Raw genomic sequence first — 22,202 nt, forward strand, 5'->3', positions numbered from 1 at the left:
CAATATATTTTTGGGTATTGATTCTTGATGGTTAAATTATGATTAGTATGTTTTAAAATTGTGTTTTTGATGATTAAAGAGTATAAATTTCAGATTTTGTATTGTTTTAGATTATGGTTTTATAAGGTATTAAAGTTAGGGTTTTGAAATTAGTAAAGTGTTGATTTTTAGGGTTCTAACTTACAATCAATTTGGGGGTTTTATATACCCATTGATTGTAAGTGGTAATCAAGCTTAAAGATTGTATCTTTATGAAGTTTTATTGAAATTTTAATGGGTTTTTGTTAATAGAATAATGCTGGAATTTTTATTTACATACCACTTTTGTGTATTAATTAAAAGGAGTTGATTACCCATAAGTAGAGAATATTTTAAGTGGTTTTAATATAATTTTCAAATTTATTTAAGGGGTTTAAGCCTTAAAAAGTATGCTGGAATTTTTATATGAACACACAAATTCATGTTTTAATAATTAGATTTCCGTTCATTAATATTAATCACGTTTTAATCCCGATCAGGTTCTAAACTCCTCCGATTTTGATAAAAAAAAAGTAGTGTTTTTCGAGTGGAAACAACGTTTTAAGAAAGATTCACTACCTTTGGTAGTGAGTACTACCCTCTCGTGGCTAAATTCAGCCTCTAAATACGATTTTCGAGCAGTTTTTGATTTTTAACGAAGTTTTTTTTTTATGCTTTAAATTTTATCTTTGAGTTTAAAAGGGGTAAGAGATAATTTAATGTTTCTATGGATAATTTAAGTATAAAGATGTATTTTGATGAAGTTTTAAAGGATTTTTGATTAGTTGAAAATGTTGGAATTTTATTTAAAGTAGTATGATTGTGATTTTTAATAAAAGGGTGTGATTATCCATTAAAAAGGAGTTTAATTAGGGGTTTTTTAAATAATTTTCAAATTATTATAAGTTATTTAAAGTGAGTTTAAGTTGCTGGAAATTGTGTATACAAGGGTAATTAATATAGTATTGTTGTCCCTTTATGTAGGAGACTTGGTTCGAGAATTGTTGTAGAGTATCCGGTTATTTTAAGAGCTTATTTGAGGTACGTTCGCGTACTTAGCATATTTTGATGATATAGAATCATGCTAGGCTTGATTTCAATCAATTACAAGTAGTATCATGCTAAGGTTTATGTATGGAATTGTGAATTAATGGTGTTGGTGATTGAATGGTGAAGCATGAGTTAATTGTGATGGTTTATGGATTGGAAAATTATATTTTTGGCATGTTGTGTTTGAACTACATTTTTATTTATGGCATGTTAGAAGGCATGATTAATTAAACTACATGTTTAATTATGTTTGGAATATTGAAAAGGAATTTTATTATGGTTCAAATAATTTTTATTGATGCTTTAAGCATGAAGAATGAGCTATATAAGTGTCTAGGTACACAAGGAATAAATTGTATGTTGGTGCCTTTGTGCACTTAAGGTGTTTTTAACACCGATGGATAGGATTTTTGGCGCATTATGCGTTTAAGGTGTCTTTGACACTGAGGTAGAATTAAAAAGGGTTCAACATTAAATAATACGTGGTCACTAATTATTCAAGAATTAAATTGGTATGTTTGTTCGATTGAATAATTATTGTTGATTGAATTATTATGCTTTGAGAGTCATCACCAAGTCTAATAATATGTAAATAACGTAAAGTGAAAGAGATTACGCACCAAAACTCTTGGAACATATATACCTTGAGTATGAACAATGGGGGGGTTATGGGGTTTTATATTTAACCATAACTTCCAATGGAGTACAAGACGTTGTATATTCCTTTTTATTATTTATTATGCGCAGGAATTCCACCACCTTTGTGTGGTTTGTCGCTGGCATGGTTAGCTCTCGTGCCAGTTAACCTCAAATTTATTTGGGGGAGGTTAATAGGTGGAAACCCGTTCGATGCGTAATCAATGCAAAATGAATTAATTAGTGTCTAGTCACTGTGTCTTGTTGATTGGTGTGTATGCTTGTGAACAGGTGCAATGATGTAAGTGTGTGTTGATAGGTGAAAGCATGTTAGTGTGGCTAATTTACGCTTATGTACTCAGCTTTGCTGATTGTGTGTGTGTTTGTGTATTTGGCTATGTCTTTATCTTGGCCCTATGATGACCCATTTTTAATGGAGAGTAGTGGAAACAAGTAGAGATAAACTTTTCAGGTATTGAGGCACATTCATGATGGGGCACGAGTGAAGAGCGAATCATGCTAGTTTATATTAGTTACAATGTGTTTCTGCTTTAATTATTTATGCTAATATTTATATGTGGAGCTAATATCAAGTTTGGATTTGGGTTGGTTTTTAATAAGGGCCTTTAATGGTTCCAAATTGTAGGTTGATTTTCATTTTACTTCGCTCATTTTGGTTTAAACTTTACTTTCGTTTGGTTAGCTTTTCAAGTTGGATTGTTTTGGAAAGGTTTTTAAAATTAGTCTTCCGCTGTGTATCTTTGATATTTGCCTTAACCGTTTTCACGGTGGCGGTAATGTCTTAGATATTCCTATTTAAAGTTTATACTGGGCAAAACGGGTATTTTAAAATAAAGGAATTTCTAGGGTGTTACATCTAACCCTAACCCACCCATTAACCCTAACCGACCCACCCACCTAACCCTAAAACCTCCCACTACAATCTTGAACACCGACCCACCCACCTAACCTCAAAACTGTACTAGGGATGATCAAAGTTGGCCCGACCCGAATTTGGGCGAGTTTTGGGCAGCATTTTTCAACCCAAAATCGGGTAATGCCGGGCTCGATCCGATTTTATAATTTTTTTGGCGAGCTTCGGAATGCGTTTTCAAGCTATTTTAGTTCTTTTTTTTTTCCCGGTCCGATTTTGGCCCGAAAAGCCCGTATGGCCCGATCATTTTGGGCGGTTTGGGCATGAAATTTTTTGCTTAAAGCTAGGCCCGACCTAATCTGAAAATGGGAAAAACTTTTACACCTCGGCCCGCCCATGGATCTGGTTTACTTAAAACCAACCTAAACCCCCATGACCCACCCACCTTACCCTAAGATCGACCCAAATCCACCTACCACAACCCTTAAACAACGAACGGACCACCTAACCTTAAAACCGACGACCCAGACCACCTAACCCTAAAACCACCCAGGTCCATCCATAAAACAAGTTGTGCATGATATAAATTTAATTTCATGCTCATATGTATTACCGGGGTATGATATTGCAATGTCATAAAACAATATAATGCTTTCTCCTCACGTGCTTTTTCCTAGTCATTTTATGTATAAAAAAGGAAAATTGTCAAAAAAAAAAAAAAAACCCTTTTATAAGCACCATTTTGCGGAAAAGAAAACCTGTTAAAAGCTTTTTGGTTAAAAAAAACCATCACGTTTTTTTTTTTTTTTTTTTTTTTTTTTTTTTTTGCGAAAGGAAATCCATTTCCTTAATTATCCTCTAATTAACTTAATTAGATTCTAATTTCCTCTCATTTATTCTAATTAACCTCTAACCCACCCAGTTACTTAATAATTAGGTTTAATTTATACAAAAAAAAAAAAATTTAAAAAAAAAAAACCACCACCACCTCAACCACCAACCAAACACTCTTTCCCCTTCTTCCTCCCTTTCCCCCTCCCTTGGAAGCAACCCCCTCACCTACCGAACCCGCCGCCAAGATGCCTCCCACCTTCGGCAACCTACCTCCACCGCCGGTTCACCCTTCCTTTTCCCCCATTCCCCGTTGGCGACCACCACCTCCCTTCAAATTTTTTGCTCTTATTTACTTAAACATGCTCAAATCAAATCCAAAGCAATTGCAATTTGCTTCTAAATCACTTAGCATCACATACATACATACATACATGGTCAAAACCAAAACAAGCATCAATTGCAAGCAAGATGCACAAAATTAAAAAACCCCCTAAATCGATTTTTAGGGTTTTTCAAAATCAAGGAGGTGGTTGTCGGGCGGTGATTAGGGGGAAGGAAGGGTCATCTAGCGGTGGAGGAGGTCGCCGGAGGTGGGGGATCTGGATAGCGGGTTCGGTGGGGGAGGACATTGATGCCGGGTTCGTTTGACATCGTTGTGGTTTTCCGTTTTCCGTTTTTGGTTTTTTATTTTTTTTAAAGTATATTATATATGTCACATAATGAATCAAAAATTATTTAGACTTATCAAAATCATGATAATTTTGAAAACTGACAACAAAAAAGTGGAAACACCTTTTTCATATTTCCTGTTTTTGGTTTTTTATTTAAAAAAAAAATACTGAAAACCAAAAATGATGTCAAACAAGCTGTCGTTTACTCGTTTGGCATCATTGTGTTTTTTTTTTTTTTTTTTTTGGTTTTTTGTTTTTTAAAATCATATGATATATGTTATGTAATGAATCAAAAATTAGTCAAACTTATTATAATGAATAAAAAAAAATTAGTCAAACTTATTAAAATCATGATAATTTTGAAAACTGACAACAAAAAAAGTGGAAACACCTTTTTCTTGTATTCTATTTTTGGATTTTTTTATAAAAAAAAATAAATAAATAAAATGGAAACTGAAAAAAAAAAAAAAAAAAATACAATGTCAAACAAGCCCTTAGTAATTTGGTAGGTTAGAGGTTAGTTAGAAGAAATTAGAGTCTAATTAAGTTAATTAGAGGGTAATTAATTAAGTTAATTAGAGGGTAATTAGGGAAATAGGTTTCCTTTCGCAAAAAAAAAATGAGCGTGGTAGTTTTTTTTTAACCAAAGGGCTTTTAAAAAGGTTTTTTTTCGTAAAATGGTGCTTTTAAAAGTTTTTTTTTTTTTTGAAAAAATTTCCAATAAAAAAAGGAAAGGGAAAAAAAAAAGAGTCCTTTTTGCTTTATTTTTGAGCTTTTAATTATTTTTTTATTTATTGGGTTGAGGTAAGTTTTGTTAATATAAAGAGGCCCAAAAACAGGTGGCTCTATGAGGCCGCAGCCCAAATAGGAACACAAATAACCTATGCATGTCTAGCTAAACTTAGAGATACTTGTATTGCCTAAGTTAACATTAAACCATTCCTTGTTTAGCATAACAACTTAACAAGCACAAAGGGATGAGAAATTGTTTGTATCAGAAGTGACCTATAACCAACTTCGACCATCATTGCCTCATCATATCATATAACTAATATATAAAGCTAAACTTTTAGCCAGGTCACGAAATAGCGACACTTGGCATTTTAACTTTTCGCCAAGTGTCACACCACCTTGGATAGATTTTAATAAACTTCATACATAAAAATCGCCAAGTGTCGCACCACCTTGGATATATTTGGATAGACTTAATAAGATAAAAAGTTACTTTAGAATAAGATTGTTAATTTAGAGTTTTATTTTCGATAAAATACCAAATAATAAACTTATAATTAGGCCACAAGAAAACATCATTTAGTGTTTTAATTTTTCACGCACCAAGTGTCGTACCACGTTGGATAAATATAGATAGACTTTGCAGCAAAAAAAAAAAGTTAATTTAGAATTCTATTTTCAATTAAATTGAATCATAATGTACTTTTATGTTAAAAGTCCATAAACAACCCGGGCATCGCACGGGGCACAAAACTAGTTGGTTATTAATCTTATTATACACGTATAAATAAAGATATAGTCACATAAAATATTGTTAAGTTTGTCTTAATTTATAGTTTTGAGACATGAATAACTATTTAACAATTTTATTTATTGACTTAACGGTATTTGTGTATTGACACGGAACAATCAAACAAAAATCAAAATCAAAATATAAATAAAACAAGTGAATAGCTAGTTATTAATTAGGTCATGTTCACTCCACCTTATTTTTATTGAACTTAAATTTTTCATTAATTCATTACAGAATTTGAAATTAATTTTTCTAAAGTGGAATTTTTTTAACTGGTTTTCTATTATATTAAAGTTACTATCACTTATACAAAACTGTATTTATATTTAGTGAATTTTTTTTAAGGTGAAATAAGCATGGCCTTAGTTATGATATCACTCTATTAATTATTTATTTATGAAAAATATTAAATTAAATTTAAATTTAAACTAAAATGAAAAAGTCTTCTTTATTTGCCTCACACTTCTTTGAATGCAACGTTAAAGTTTTGGTTAGTTATTATTAGTACTCCATCATTTTACTGCTAATTGTGCTATCTTTGTTTTTTAGTTAGAAAATATCTTCTTCCCATGGAAATATTGCTAAAAATAATACAACCTTTGGCCCATTGTTTTTTAATAATACAACCTTTGGATTATTTTGTAATAATACAACCTTTAGGGGGTGTTCATTTTAAACAAGATAAAATCAAATTTTCGGTGGACTTTGAGGTTAAGAAAGGGGACGGATGATTTTTTGATGGTGGGGATGAGGAAGGATGGAATATCCCCTCCCCTTCTCCCACCTCAAAACTCACCAAAAATTCGATTTTATCTTGTTTAAAATGAACACCCCCTTAAGGTTGTATTATTTTAAAATAATTAAAAGGTTGTATTATTAAAAAAGAATGGGACAAAGGTTGTATTATTTTTAGCAATTTTAAAAAATAATAATAAAAAAATATCTTCTATAATTCTTTTTTTTTATTATTATTATTGATAGGAAAAATATATTGTATTCATATACATTGTATGTAGACAATATTATATTCCATCATCGCTAAATATGACAGGGAGTAAAATTTACGTAAAAAGACAATGTGAAAATCTTTACATATAGAAAGACAATTTTACTTACTAATGTCCAAAATTTATTGATTTATGTCCAAAAATAATTGTGTACTATTAATGTAAATATATGTCCATTGCCACGAAGGAAAAGATATTGCAAGTATATATTGACGAATTGCCTAATCTATACTTAGTATTTAAAAACACAAATCACACATTACTTATATGCCACATGTCAACACAAATCACTCATATGCCACATACCACCTTCTTTATCAAAAAATAAAGTTTATGTCTTTATGCATTCTGTAGCTTGCAAATTTAAGTAAGGAAATTAAGTGTTTCAACTACACCAAAATAAATTCATAGTCTTATCATCTCCTAAACTTAAAATAAAGTAATAGTAAAAAAAAAAAAGTTGAGCTAATTAGTCCACATTATATAAACATATATATAAAGTACAATAAAACAATGCTGACTCATATAACACAAATAAGCAACACATTACAAGGAAAATATTCTAAGTAATAATGTGCATGAAACGGGCAAAAAGGCTAGTTTAATATTGCATGATATTCCGATCCTCTTGAATTCTCGTTATTACCATAATAAAATTACAAATAGTATAAATATATGCATGCATCTAATGAATTTCAAACAACCAACTAGATTTTGTTATTTCTCTTAGAATATTGAATACATACATTCATCAATAAACCTATTTGTTTTATAATGGCTGCTACTGCGATCCTATTGCTTGTTATGGTATACTTATTCCTTAATTTACACCAAACAGGTACATAATCTAATTGTAATTACAAGTATTAAGTTTTACTAGTTTTAGTCTAGTTGGTCTAATTTTTTTTTTTCGAATTGTTTTGATCTGACTTGGTTTAATTTGGTTTGCTCTAATATATGATTGTTAGTTTAGATGAACTACTACGAGAGGGGGGGTGAATGGTAGTAGGTTCCAATCGCGGAACTTATGCGGAAATAAACAATAAAAACATAAAGAAACTTAAAGCACACAGCAAGTTTTACGAGGAAACCTTCCAGTGCCTAACTGGAAGTAAAACCTCGGCCCTATTGGGACTTATAAACAAATTCCACTATAATAGGCAACTCTCCTAGTACAATCTATTACACAAACCTTTGCTTCGCAAGTTCCTCCTAAGACACTTGCTAATTGATAAGAACATATCCTATCAGACCTAAGACAAATTCAGGCACCTTTTTCGACCCAAGACACACTCAGGTTCCTTTCTCGACCTAAGACACACTCAGGTTCCTTTTTCCCACTGTGCACCCCAAGACACACTCGAGGTGACTGACTACCACTCGAATTTTAGAGAATTCAAACTCATACACTCAAACGTGAATTTAAGAGAATTCACAATCTCACCCCAAAACCAATTACAACACAAGGACACACTCTAACACATAAATGGAAAGCTACACATGAAACCCGAAATCAAAGTGATAAAGCTTAAACTTTTGGCAAACTTACTCTTAAGCACTAAGTGGTTTTCACGCTTAAAACTCTCATTTTGCTAAGCCGAAATACTGCTATATTTATAGGAGTTTCTCAGCTTCTTAAACTAAGGTCTTCGCACATAAGATAAATCAAACAGAAATCTGATCTTATCTTCTTTAAAAACTAAACCAACCAGATTTAATTTCGTTTTTCTGAAAACCAAATTTTATCAAATTCGTTTTTGTTAAAAGATAGAATTTTATGAAAAAGATAAAACCAAGTTAAACCAGATTTTAAAAGATAAAATCAATTAAATACTTTTCATAAAACTCATAATTATCTTTTACGAATTTATTAGTTTGCCAAGCTTTATCTGATTTCTAATAAGTTTCATGCATATCTATCATTTATATGTTTACATCATCCTACGAAAACAAACTTATCTTTTACACAACTATAAGTTATGAAGTCCATCTTCTTCAGTTGATATCTTGATCTTTGCATTGATCCTTGGTTATTGAGGCTTGCCCCAGCATTACACCAGAACCAGGTCGTTACAACCCGTTTTGAAGTTCCTGTTGAGAAACTTCGGGAAGTTCCATTGCTGGAACTCTTCTTCTGTCTTTTACTTGTCCTCATGGATCTTCTAAAGTTCCTTCGTCCCAGTTCCTACTTCAGCTCTCAATGCTTACTGAACCTGCCAACATCACAACTCTAAAAAATCCTTATTAGAAGGAAGTTTGCTCAATTCTTAACATCATCATCAAAACCTCATAAGGGTCAACAATTTCCCCTTTTTGATGATGACAAACTGAGCAGCAAACTTCTGAGGATGATAAGTAAAGAAACAGAAGGTTAATTTTTTCATTTTTCAATTTTTATTTTCTTTCATATTAAAAAAAAAACTTAACAGAAATAAATAACAGAATGAATGAGAATGAAAAACATAAGAATGAAAAACAAACAGAAAGCAAGTAAAAAATTAAGAGAAGAGAACAACCTTTGTTACTTACTCAACTGGAACTAGAACAACTTCAGCTGTCAAGTTTGCTCCTGCTTTTCCCCCTTTTGGTATTATCAAAAATGTGAATTTTCAAAGTTTTATTCATCTACTCACAGCCCCACAGGCAATTCATCGAATGTGGGAAGCTGGAAGCAGCGCTGGCTAGCTCTCTTAAGCTAGTACTTTTACACAAAATACCCTGTTCTATTTTTAACAAGCAATGCATGCATGTACAAAAAAAGTTCCAGAATGTAAAATTAAAAGCATAGAGACCATCTAGAAAAGTTAAAGTTATTACAGACCAAGTTCCAAATAACAAAAACAACCAAGTTCCAAAACAAAGTTCAAAAACATCTAAAGAAAACCGATCATTGTTCCAAAAACCAACATAAAATAGATTAGGCTAAGGGATGGCTGGGTTAGGTTGCAAAGTTGATCAGACATCAAGCGCTTTCAGGATTTGCTCAAGTTCTGCCTTGTTGTCTTCTTGAGCTTTCTTCAGTCGAGCTTCAAGGCTTGAGATGGATTTCTAGAACTCCTTCATTTGAGAGGCATTGGTCCTCTCCATTGCCTTCATTTTTCCTGTCATGTCAAGGAGTTGTCCTTCAACCTGCATGAGTCTGTTAGACAGATCATTAATTATCTCATCAGCTCCTCCCTCTCCCTCACTTAACTCCAAAGGATCATTTGCGCTTGTTCTGGCCTGAGTTCCAACTGAGAGCCTTCTGCTCTTCCTAATAGGGCCTCTCAGCTGGGACTCCTCTTCCTTCCCTTTCTTTTTCTGTGCTTCATACTTCACACACTTCCCCCTCACAACAGCAAGGCTTAATCCTCTCAGGGTAGTTTCATTTATCACATTTTCTCCTTTCTCCCTCATATGCCCATAAAATTCCTTCAATTTCACACCCAAATCTTCAAACACAGAAGCAAGAATTGCAGCATATCCAATTTTTAATTCTTTTTCTTTACAGTGCTCTAAGTGTTGGAGCATGATTGCTGGGAAATTTATTTTAATTCTTTTGGACATGCAAAAGATTAAGGCCATATCTAAGTAACACATTTCATTTTTCTTTTGTGTCCTCGGAACCAAGGACTTTTTCACCAAATTAAATAACAGTTTGTGCAATGGAGAAAGATCATTGTGATTCATGACACTTACTCCCTTCCTACCACCCAAGTAATTAACAATTTCAGTCTTAGTGTGCCCTGCCACCTTCACAGTTACAGCACCTTTCATATAGGTATCAAACCCCTCACAAGGAACTTGAAGTAGAGTTCCTAGTCTAGCAGCATCAAACTCAATCTCAATACCATTCACTTTGCTATAACACACACCATCTTCAAATTCACATTCCTTAACAAATTCATCCATAGCTAGAGGATATAGATAATTTTTAGCTTTTACAGTAAACATGAAATCCCAACCCTGAAACTTAAGCAGATCTAGAAATTCGAAATTCACCATTCTACACCATGCATCATCTATTCTATACCCTACAACATACCTGTCAGCTTGACTTTTCAAGGCTTTGTCATCTTCTTCCCCCTCAGAATCATTCTTTCCCTCTTCAGGATCGTCCTCTATTGCTTCAATTTCACGACTTTGCTCCTCCGATTTTTCTGCTTTTCTTTTCTTCCATTGAGCAATTCGATCGAGAAAATTTGGTAGGCTTGTTGCCGAAGAGGTAGCAGTCTCTTCAACAGCTTTTGGCTTGGTATTTTTGGGTTCTGATGAGGTGTGGAATAATTCAACAGGATGTTCCAAGGTAATAGGTTGTGGGCTAGAGGATTTGGTAGGTGAGTTTTCGTTGTGGATCTTAGGGTTTTGGTTTTCGTCTTCCATGGTTAGAGATGGTTTAGCTGTGAAAATTGATTTTTGTGGTTGAGAGAGAGTTTGAGGATTAATGTAATTTGACACAAGTGATTGGAAGAGTATTTATAATGAGGGTAATTTTATGAGGCGGTGCTTGGAAGGTGAAGAGATAGATTTTAGGAACAATGTATTTACTTTGATTTCAAAACAAGAGTTATCCGGATGGATTTTCAAATTCAATGTTTATTCTTTCAAAAATTTAATTTTTAGTAGGATAAAATTTTGAAAACAGAAATTTCATAAAATACATTTAGGAACGTGTCATATACAAGTCTACATTAACTTGAGAATTATTTACAGAGTTTTAAGTGTTAATTGTACTAACCTTCAAGAATTTACCAACGGTGACATTCCCGTTATGTTTATCACACCAAGTTTGTGATAGATGTTTTATTTCTTCTAGTTGGTCCAATAATTGACAATGCCATATCTAGGAACTTCAGTTGCAATCAATTCAGCTTGATCATCCCAAGTTCCAGTCTCATGTTCTCAAAGCGTTCTCTGCTCTGCTCAAAGGCTTAGTTAGAATGTCAGCAATTTGATTATCAGTAGGAAAAAATTCCAACTTAATGTAGCCTTTTTCCACATTATCTTTTAAGAAGTGATGTCTAATGTGGATATGCTTAACCTTAGAATGTTGCACTGGATCTTTAGAAATACAGATAGCACTAGTATTGTCACAATAAATTGGAACACATTCAAATTTTAAACCAAAATCACATATTTGTTGTTTTATCCACAGCATTTGTGAGCAACAAGCTGCAGTAGCTACATATTCAGCTTCTGCTGTGGACAAAGCAACTGTATTCTGTTTCTTGGAACCCCAAGAAACTAAGCATGGTCCAAGAAATTGAGTCATACCTGATGTTCTCTTTCTTTTCACTAGATCACCTGCATAGTCAGCATCTGTATATCCAATTAAATCAATTGATTCATTTCTTGGATAATAGAGACATAAGTCATCAGTTCCTTTGAGGTACCTAAGTATTCTCTTGACTGCCTTAAGATGAGATTCCTTTGGATTGGCTTGGAACCTCGCACATAAGCCTACACTGAACGATATGTCAGGTCTACTAGCAGTTAGATATAGTAAGGAACCTATCATACCTCTATACATCTTCTGATCTATACAAGTTCCAGCTGAGTCTTCATCCAGTCTGACGTTAGTTCCCATAGGTGTTCTTATAGTTTTGGAACTTTCCATCTTATATTTCTTTATGAGTTCCTTCACATACTTTTGCTGGTGAATCATTATTCCTTTCTCAGTTTGCTTAATTTGCAATCCAAGAAAGAAGTTTAGCTCACCCATCATGCTCATTTCGAACTCACTACTCATAAGGTCAGCAAAGTACTTCACCAAAGATTCATTAGTTGCACCAAAAATAATATCATCTACATATATTTGTACAACTAAAATATCAGTTCCTTTAGATTTCAAAAACAATGTTTTGTCAATTTTTCCTCTTTTAAAATCATTATCTAACAGGAACTTGGACAACCTCTCATACCATGCCCTTGGTGCTTGTTTCAGCCCATAGAGAGCTTTATCAAGTTTATAGACATGATTTGAGAATTCTGGATCTTCACATCCAGGAGGTTGTTCCACATAGACGTCCTCTTTTAATAGACCATTTAGAAATGCACATTTGACGTCCATCTGAAACAACTTAATTTCCATAAAAGCTGCAAAAGCAATAAGAATGCGTATAGCTTCTAACTTGGCAACTGGAGCAAATGTCTCATCAAAGTCTATGCCTTCTTGTTGATTGTACCCCTTAACAACCAGTCTAGCCTTGTTTCTTACTATGATTCCATGTTCATCAAGCTTGTTTCTGAACACCCACTTTAGACCTATGACCTTGTGATGTTCTGGTCTAGGAACTAGGTGCCAAACTTTGTTTCTTTCGAATTCTCCTAGTTCAGCTTGCATGGCTATGATCCAATCTGCATCTTGTAAGGCTTCATCACAGTTCTTTGGTTCTAAAGTAGATAGGAACGAGAAAAATGCACAGAAGTTCCTTAGTTGGGATCGAGTCTGAGTTCCTTTGGTTATGTCACTCATAATCATGTCCACTGGGTGAGACTTTTGATGTTTCCAACGTTTAGGGGTAAAGTCTTTGATTGGATACAATCTATCTGGTTCAGCACCATTTTCTTCTGTCTCTTGATTTAGTGGCTCTGGATTCTCAAATTCTGGGTTATCAGGCTCTGGATGTTCCTCTTGAGGAACTTCTGTCTCAGTTGCTGTTTGATTTTCAGCTATAGGATTCTTGTCTTGCTGCTTCATGGATGCAGTTGATTCCTCATCAGGGTCATGTCTTCTTACCAACCCTATTTCGAAATCATCATCATCATCCTGTACATCAATCACATAGTCAGTTTCATCAAAAATTATATGTACAGATTTTTCAACACACATTGTTCTTTTGTTGTAAACTCTATAAGCTTTACTATTTGAGGCATATCCTAAGAATACAGCCTCATCACTCCTTTCATCAAATTTTCCCAAATTCCTCTTCCCATTATTGTATACAAAGCACCTGCAACCAAAAGATCTAAAGTAAGAGATATTTGGCTTTCTTCCTTTTATTAGCTCATAAGGTGTTTTGTTGGTTATTGCTCGAATAGAGACTCTATTCAATATGTAACAAGCTGTGTTTACAGCTTCTGCCCAGAAGTTCCTAGGTAGTCCACTGGAAATCAGCATTGTTCTTGCCATGTCTTCCAAGCTTCTGTTTTTCCGTTCAACAACTCCATTTTGTTGTGGAGTCCTGGGGGCTGAGAAGTTGTGGTCCATTCCATGTTCATCACAGAACTCATCAAATTTTGAGTTTTCGAACTTAGTTCCATGGTCTGACCTCAGGTGCACTAGCTGATGACCTGTTCTTCTCTGTTCTTTCTTCACAAAAGCAACAAACTGATCAAATGTATCATCCTTGCTTACAAGAAAGAAAACCCAGGTATATCTGGAAAAATCATCTACAATAACCATCACATACCTTTTGCCACTTCTGCTTTGTGTCCTCATGGGACCACACAAATCCATATGAATAAGTTCCAATGGTTTTGTGGTGCTTACCATATTCTTAGATTTGAAAGATATTCGTGTCTGCTTACCTTTAACACATGCACTGCAGACTTTATCTTTTAGGAACTTGATGGATGGGAGTCCTTCCACAAGTTCTTTCGATCTAAGTTTATCAAGCAAAGAGAAACTAGCATGGCCAAATCGTTTGTGCCATAATAAGGGATCATTCTCAATGACACTAAGGCAAGTCAAACTGTTACTTGGAACTTCATTGAGATCCACAATATATGTGTTCCCTTTTCTGGTTCCTTCAAGAATAATATTGTTAGTGTCATTGTTAATGATTCTACAGAGATTAGAAGTAAAGCTAACTGAGTTACCTTTATCACAAAATTGAGAAATACTTAACAAGTTGTGTTTAAGACCCTCGACTAAAAAAACATTTTCAATAGCATGGGAACTTGACCTTCCTACTTTACCTATAGCAATGATTTCACCTTTCTTATTATCACCAAAGGTCACAGTTCCTCCATAGTAGGCATCCAGTGAGAGAAATTTAGATTTGTCTCCAGTCATGTGTTTAGAACAACCACTGTCGAGGTACCAAGTGTTGTTCCCCCTCACTGGAACCTGCATGAAAACTAAGCGTTAGTTTCTGGAACCCAGGTTTCCTTGGGTTCCACTGTTTTGGAAGAAGAGTCAGATTTCTTCATCCAGACCTGTTCAGCATGCTCAGTATTCTTAAGAGTATCTTTATTTCTTTTAGGACATGCTGCTCGAAGATGTCCTGTACTACCACAATAGAAACATAATTTTTGACTGGGTAATTCCACATACTTCTTATTTCTTCTAGACTTCCTCTTATATCCTAGTCCTTCTTTATTCTTGTTTGGAGCATTAGCTATCCAAGAAGGAATTCCATTATTAATCACTTCTTTGCCTTTCCTAGCTCTAGCAAGTTCCTCCTCCAAGGTTTGATTTTTTATTTTGATTTCTTCCAAATCTGATTTTAATTTCTCAAATTTTGGAAGTTGGTTTGCAATAGGAACTTCAGTGTCAGGAAAGTTAATTCCAAGTTTTAGCTGGGCCAGCTCAACATTTAATAGTATATTGTCATGTTTTAATTTTTCAACTTGTTCTTTTAGAAAGACATTTTTATCATATAGATCAAAGAATCTAGTTTGAACATCAGCTTTCATATTATCAACCCATTCACTATGTTCTTTGTGGATTTTTAAAGCCTGATCAGTTTGGAACTTCGACCTATTTAGTTCTTTGCAATCCTCTTGAAGTTCCAGAATAATATCCATAAGATTTTCTTTATTTAAATGTTTGAGTTGTCGATAGTCATACCATACCTCAGATTCAAGTTCTTTCATATGAGCTTCATCATCAGTTTTAGCTATTAAACATAAGTTGGCTGTTTCTTCTACGGGTTCTCCTTCTCCTTCATCTTCTGAATCAGAGTTTCCCCATGCAGCCATCATGGCTTTTCTTATATCTTCCTTGGAGAACGACGATTTGTAATACTTGTTCTGTTCCTTGCCTTTGTAGTTGGCTTTCTCGTCCTCCTTAGGATTTGGGCAGTCTCTGAGAAGATGTTCTTTGGAACCGCATCTGTAGCATTTGAACTCTTTGGAACTTGGTTGTCCTCGTCTGTTCTTTTCTCCTCTTTTTCCTAGCATTCTCTTGAACCTCCGTACAAGCATGGCAGTCTCCATATCGTCATTTTCAGAGTCGCTTGATTCATATGCCTTTAGGGCAAGGCTCTTGTTCTTGGAACTTTCAGAGTTTGCTCCAAGATGAAGTTCATGAGTGAGCAAGAAACCATTGAGCTGTTCAAGGTTGAACTTGGTGAAGTCCTTGGATTCCTGCAGGGCAGTGACCTTGGATCTCCACCTCTCATCTTGAGGAAGACTTCTAAGGACTTTCCTTACCTGTTCATCAATGGGTATGGACCTGCCTAAAGATTCTAACTCATTGATAATGTTAGTAAATCTAGTGAACATATCCTGAATGGATTCTTTGTGTAGCATTTCAAATCTTTCATATTTTGACATTAGTAAGTCAATTTTGGAACGTTTAATTTCACTCGTTCCTTCATGTGTCACTTGCAGTAAATCCCAAATCTGCTTTGCAGACTTACAACCCATGATTCTATTGTGCTCATGAGGTCCTAGTCCACAATGCAAGATTTTTACAGCTAGAGCATTTAACTCATATTTTTCGTAAACTTCTTTATCAAATTCAGCTATTGGTTTAGGGATTACCTCTTTGTTTGCATTGGTTTTTGTTACCTCGAAGTCACCACTTTCAATGACTCTCCATACTTGGTAATTTTCAGCTTTGATGAATATCTCCATTCGATTCTTCCAGTATGAATAAAACTTGCCATTGAACATTGGTGGTCTTTGGGTAGAATACCCTTCTTCAAGTTTCTCGTGAGCATTCATCTCTTCAGGAACTTTACTCTACAAGGTTTCTTGTAACTTCGTGAGAACCTTCTCTGATACCAATTATTAGTTTAGATGAACTACTATAAGAGGGGGGGTGAATGGTAGTAGGTTCCAATCGCGGAACTTATGCGGAAATAAACAATAAAAACATAAAGAAACTTAAAGCACACGGCAATTTTTACGAGGAAACCTTCCAGTGCCTAACTGGAAGTAAAACCTCGACCCTATTGGGACTTATAAACAAATTCCACTATAATAGGCAACTCTCCTAGTACAACCTATTACACAGACCTTTGCTTCGCAAGTTCCTCCTAAGACACTTGCTAATTGATAAGAACCTATCCTATCAGACCTAAGACAAACTCAGGCACCTTTTTCGACCCAAGACACACTCAGGTTCCTTTCTCGACCTAAGACACACTCAGGTTCCTTTTTCCCACTGTGCACCCCAAGACACACTCGAGGTGACTGACTACCACTCGAATTTTAGAGAATTCAAACTCATACACTCAAACGTGAATTTAAGAGAATTCACAATCTCACCCCAAAACCAATTACAACACAAGGACACACTCTAACACATAAATGGAAAGCTACACATGAAACCCGAAATCAAAGTGATAAAGCTTAAACTTTTGGCAAACTTACTCTTAAGCACTAAGTGGTTTTCACGCTTAAAACTCTCATTTTGCTAAGCCGAAATACTGCTATATTTATAGGAGTTTCTCAGCTTCTTAAACTAAGGTTTTCGCACATAAGATAAATCAAACAGAAATCTGATCTTATCTTCTTTAAAAACTAAACCAACCAGATTTAATTTCGTTTTTCTGAAAACCAAATTTTATCAAATTCGTTTTTGTTAAAAGATAGAATTTTATGAAAAAGATAAAACCAAGTTAAACCAGATTTTAAAAGATAAAATCAATTAAATACTTTTCATAAAACTCATAATTATCTTTTACGAATTTATTAGTTTTCCAAGCTTTATCTGATTTCTAATAAGTTTCATGCATATCTATCATTTATATGTTTACATCATCCTACGAAAACAAACTTATCTTTTACACAACTATAAGTTATGAAGTCCATCTTCTTCAGTTGATATCTTGATCTTTGCATTGATCCTTGGTTATTGAGGCTTGCCCCAGCATTACACCAGAACCAGGTCGTTACAACCCGTTTTGAAGTTCCTGTTGAGAAACTTCGGGAAGTTCCATTGCTGGAACTCTTCTTCTGTCTTTTACTTGTCCTCATGGATCTTCTAAAGTTCCTTCGTCCCAGTTCCTACTTCAGCTCTCAATGCTTACTGAACCTGCCAACATCACAACTCTAAAAAATCCTTATTAGAAGGAAGTTTGCTCAATTCTTAACATCATCATCAAAACCTCATAAGGGTCAACAATGATGTTCAATTATGATTAAAATTTGAAGTTATTTTTAAAATAATGAATAAGTGAAATTCAATTTATGATTTGTAGTTTTCGAAGAATTTATAAATACACAAACTAATAAAAATTCTAGTTTATGTTTTTAAATGATTGAAATAAGTTGAAGGGAACACATTTTGGATCACTTTATTTTAGTAGCTAGTCTTTTCTTTTCTTGCTCTTTGTTATTTTTTACATAAAGGATACAACAGAATTTAAACCTTACATTATATTATGCAGTGGGAGAAATTGGAGTGTGCTACGGTAATGTTGCAGACAACTTGCCATCCGAGATGTTATAAACCTTTATAAATCCAATGCATGCAATAGGAACTATGAGGCTCTTTAATCCCAATGTAGCAGCTCTCCAAGCCTTACAAGGCTCCGGTATTAGAGCCATTGTCGGTATCGCTAATGGAGACCTTCTGTCTATAGCCTCAAACCCATCAGTTGTCGCCCAATGGGTGCAAACCAATGTCATCCCTTTTACAAGTGTGATCAAGTACATTGTTGTCGGTAATGAAATCCATCCTGGTTATCAGAAAGCCCCAGCAGTGTTACCAGCAATGCAGAACATTCTCAATGCACTCGTTGCAAACAACTTGGGTGGACAGATCTTGGTTTCGACGGCCATTGATACGAGCTTACTGACAAATACTTACCCACCATCTGCCACTGAATTCAGTAATATAGGATACATTACCCCAATAGTAAACTTTTTAACTAGCAATGGTTCGCCTCTGTTGGTTAATGTTTACCCTTACTTCGCTCGTATTAGTGACAAGCAAAATATAAGGCTCGACTATGCATTATTTACTGCACCTGGTCCTTTGTTTTCGACAGTGGAAGGGACTATCAGAACTTATTCGACGCGATTGTGGATGGCGTGTACGCGACTCTAGGGAAGGCGGGTGCACCTAATGCAGGGATTGTGGTGTCAGAAACAGGATGGCCGTCTGAAGGTGGAGACGATGATGCCACGGTTGAAAATGCAGGGACTTATTATCGGAACGTGATCGGTCATGTGAAGCAAGGGACTCCACTGAAACCAGGGCAAGGAATTGAGACATATTTGTTTGCAATGTTTGATGAAGATAACAAACCGGGAGCTCCAAGTGAGCAGCATTTTGGACTCTTTACTCCTGATCAACAATCTAAGTATGGTCCACTTAATTTCAATCCATAGAATAAATTTTATCAAAAAAAAAAGAATTCTAGTGATATATATTCTTTTTTTTTTTTTTGACAATAGCAAAACTTACATCAAAAAAAGAAAATTACACATAATTCGAAAAGCTAATACGACAATATTTAGCTATCTCGTCTGCTCTTTGTACTTGATCCCTTTGCACTTTAGGATTGTGCATCTCTGAAAGGAAGCACCCACCTCCTTAATTTCCTTCACCATCCATGTGATTAACACATCCTTACCTAGTCCATCATGAAGATTGTTGATAAGCACAATAGATTCTGAGAGGATGAGAATCCCTTGGTTACCTTTCGCCCTTGCCCATTTCATAGCTTCTAAGCAAGCCCAAGCTTCACAATGTAGAGCCGATGAAGTCACTTCATATATATTTGCCTCCTTCTCTTAGCTCATCCCCACAGTTATTCCCTATGATTGCCCAACCAATCCCCGCTCTTGTTGTTTTTTTGTCCCACGACCCATCCACCCCCACCATGAAGCTATCATAACCACTCCGCTCTTTTCCCAATTGTACTGCGTTGAAACCCGGGGGTATGTAGGGATCCTCCCTTGAATCAAATATAACATTATTGTTATACTCTTCTTTTTGGCAGAAAGTCACATGATCTTGCATTACTAAATTGATATATTCTGTGACTAGACTTGCTCCTCCATTGATCTCATTAAAGCTTCGAGCATTCCTCGTTTTCCACAGACTCGTACCATTAAGTTTATTGCTACTTTATGGGGTCTGTGATATATATTCTGATGGCAATTGTATTATTCATATAATTTATGTAGTTTAATTTACTATTTAGTTTTTAGGAGAAGTATTTAATTAAATAAGAGTAACTTCCTTTTAATTTGTTATGAATACATGTTTGATCATGCATGATAAGAAATAAAATTGTTATATTTTGGGCTTTAACACTCCGTATATGTTTTGGTAAGGGTGTATATTGATTGGAAATGAATTCAATTTAACCACATTATTATTATCAAACCTTTAACGGAAAGGTTTGGATAACAATTACCATTATCTATGAGTAACAGTTAATTTTCACTTATTTGTTACCTCTATAAAATTTAATTTGTTATTATGTTCAAGTGATTTCTTTAAATGATTTAACCGAACAAATAAAAAGGTAAAAGTTAATTGATTCTTCTCTACTTTTTTTTTTTTTTATGTTTTTATTTTTTACCGGACTTCTCTTACCTCTTATATGTCTCCTTTCCATTCCGTTTTCAATATTTTACTAGTAAAATATGATGCTAGATAATTAGTATTCGTATGACATTATACCTTCAATTTTAAGCTTTGTATTGTTGGATTAAAAGTTCTCAAGATTTATGCATGACTTGTAAGTATGAATATTGCGTGACACACAAGAAGGGTAAGGAAGGGACTCAAGGGAGTGGTGTTGCTTTTCTAATTCAAGTTTGACTTGATTTACTTTTGTTTTCATTTTATAGGAAGACTAATTAAGTCTTATTAAGTTATTAGTAGCATTTTCAATCTTTCATAATAATTATTTTAGTCTTGTACTCCATAATAAGAGTAAAGACTAAATACAGTCCCTGAACTTTCATATTACGCTCACTTTTAGTCCCTCAAAAACTATTTGTGCCCTTTTAGTCCCTCAACCACCTTTTTTGGTGTTTGTCAGCCAAAAGTTGAGGGACTTTGATGACTAAGCAAGAGTTTAGGGACCATGACTCATTTTTTTTTTCTTAAGAATTTATTAAAAAATTAATCTTTTAATATTTTTTTAAACCCTCCTCTTCTCATTCTCTCTCCTCTCCATCTCCTAAGTTTCTTTCTGTCTGATCTCCGCCTCCCTCTTTCTCTATCATCTTCGCCTCCCCCCCCCCTTCTCATTCTCTGTCCTTGGTTTTTGTAGTCCAGCGCCACCCACCCCCAGGGCTTTTGATCGGATTCGACCACTATCAATTAATGGTTTTTAGGTCGAATTCGACCATGAAAACTCCAGATCTGGGGTTTTCATGGTCGAATTTAACCATATAAACCAAATGTTGAAGATTTCATAAAGTACGTTGAGGAATTTTTTTATTTTTTTATTTTTTGGGTAGTGATGGTGCTGGTGGTGCGTGTGGTGGGTGTGGTTGTGCGTGTGTGATGGTGCTGGTGGTGGTGCGTGTGGTGCTGGTGGTAGTGCGTGGCTTAGGCTGGGTTTGTGGTGGCTGTAGGCTTTAGGCGGGTTTAGGGTTAGGGTGGGGATTTCTTGATTTTCTTTCTTCAGATCTCAAAAATTTAAGCCATTTTTAAGGGCTAAATATGGGTGGTGCAGTGGTGGTGGTGGTTTGGACAATGGCAGCGGGGTGGTAGTTTAATTTAGAAGAGGGTTGAGCGGCAGCGGGGGTGGTTTAGAAGAGGGCGGCTACGGTGGTGGTTTAGATGGGGGTGGCAGCAACGACGGCGACGAGTGTCGAGGGGTAGTTGAGATAAGGGCAGCAGGATCAACGGTGATGGTGGTCTGTGAAGTTTATCGTGATGGAAAAGTGTTAAGGTGGTGTTGGTGGTGGGTTTGGCAACTGATAATGTTTGATTAATTTATTTAACTATTTAATTATTATGATTTAGAAGTAGAGGAAGTATGATTTTGCCCAATTTGTTGAATAATTTGTGCAGAATTCATGATTTTGTGATAAATTAGGGGTTTTGATTTATGATTGATTGATTAGTGGAGTTTGTTGAATTTTTATGGTGTTGGTGGTGCGTGTGGTGGGTGTGGCTGGTGGTGTTGGTCGCCGTCGCCGGCGCTGGCTGTCGGTAGCGGGAGGGGGAAGGTGGCTGAGCTTTTTAAGAGTGGCTGGTTTTTTATTAATATTTTTTAAACAAATAATTAAGGGCTTGTTTGGCATCATTTTTGGTTTTTAGTTTCCTGTTTTTTTTTAAAACTAAAAACCAAAAACAGGAAACAAGAAAAAGGTGTTTCCACTTTTTTATTGTCAGTTTTCAAAATTATTATGATTTTAATAAGTTTAAATAATTTTTTATTCAATATGTGACATATATTATATATTTTTATACAACAAAAAACCAAAAAACAGAAAACCACAGCAATGCCAAACGAACC

At 34.8% G+C, this 22,202-nt stretch overlaps 1 pseudogene; it reads left to right on the forward strand.

The window, feature by feature from the left end:
• Positions 1-7,389: 7,389 nt before the first annotated feature.
• LOC145555665 (glucan endo-1,3-beta-glucosidase-like) lies at positions 7,390-19,136 on the forward strand (annotated as a pseudogene).
• Positions 19,137-22,202: the final 3,066 nt, after the last annotated feature.

This window comes from Chenopodium album, chromosome 8, assembly GCF_948465745.1.
Source record: "Chenopodium album chromosome 8, dcCheAlbu1.1, whole genome shotgun sequence".
NCBI classification, from domain to species: Eukaryota; Viridiplantae; Streptophyta; class Magnoliopsida; order Caryophyllales; family Amaranthaceae; genus Chenopodium; species Chenopodium album.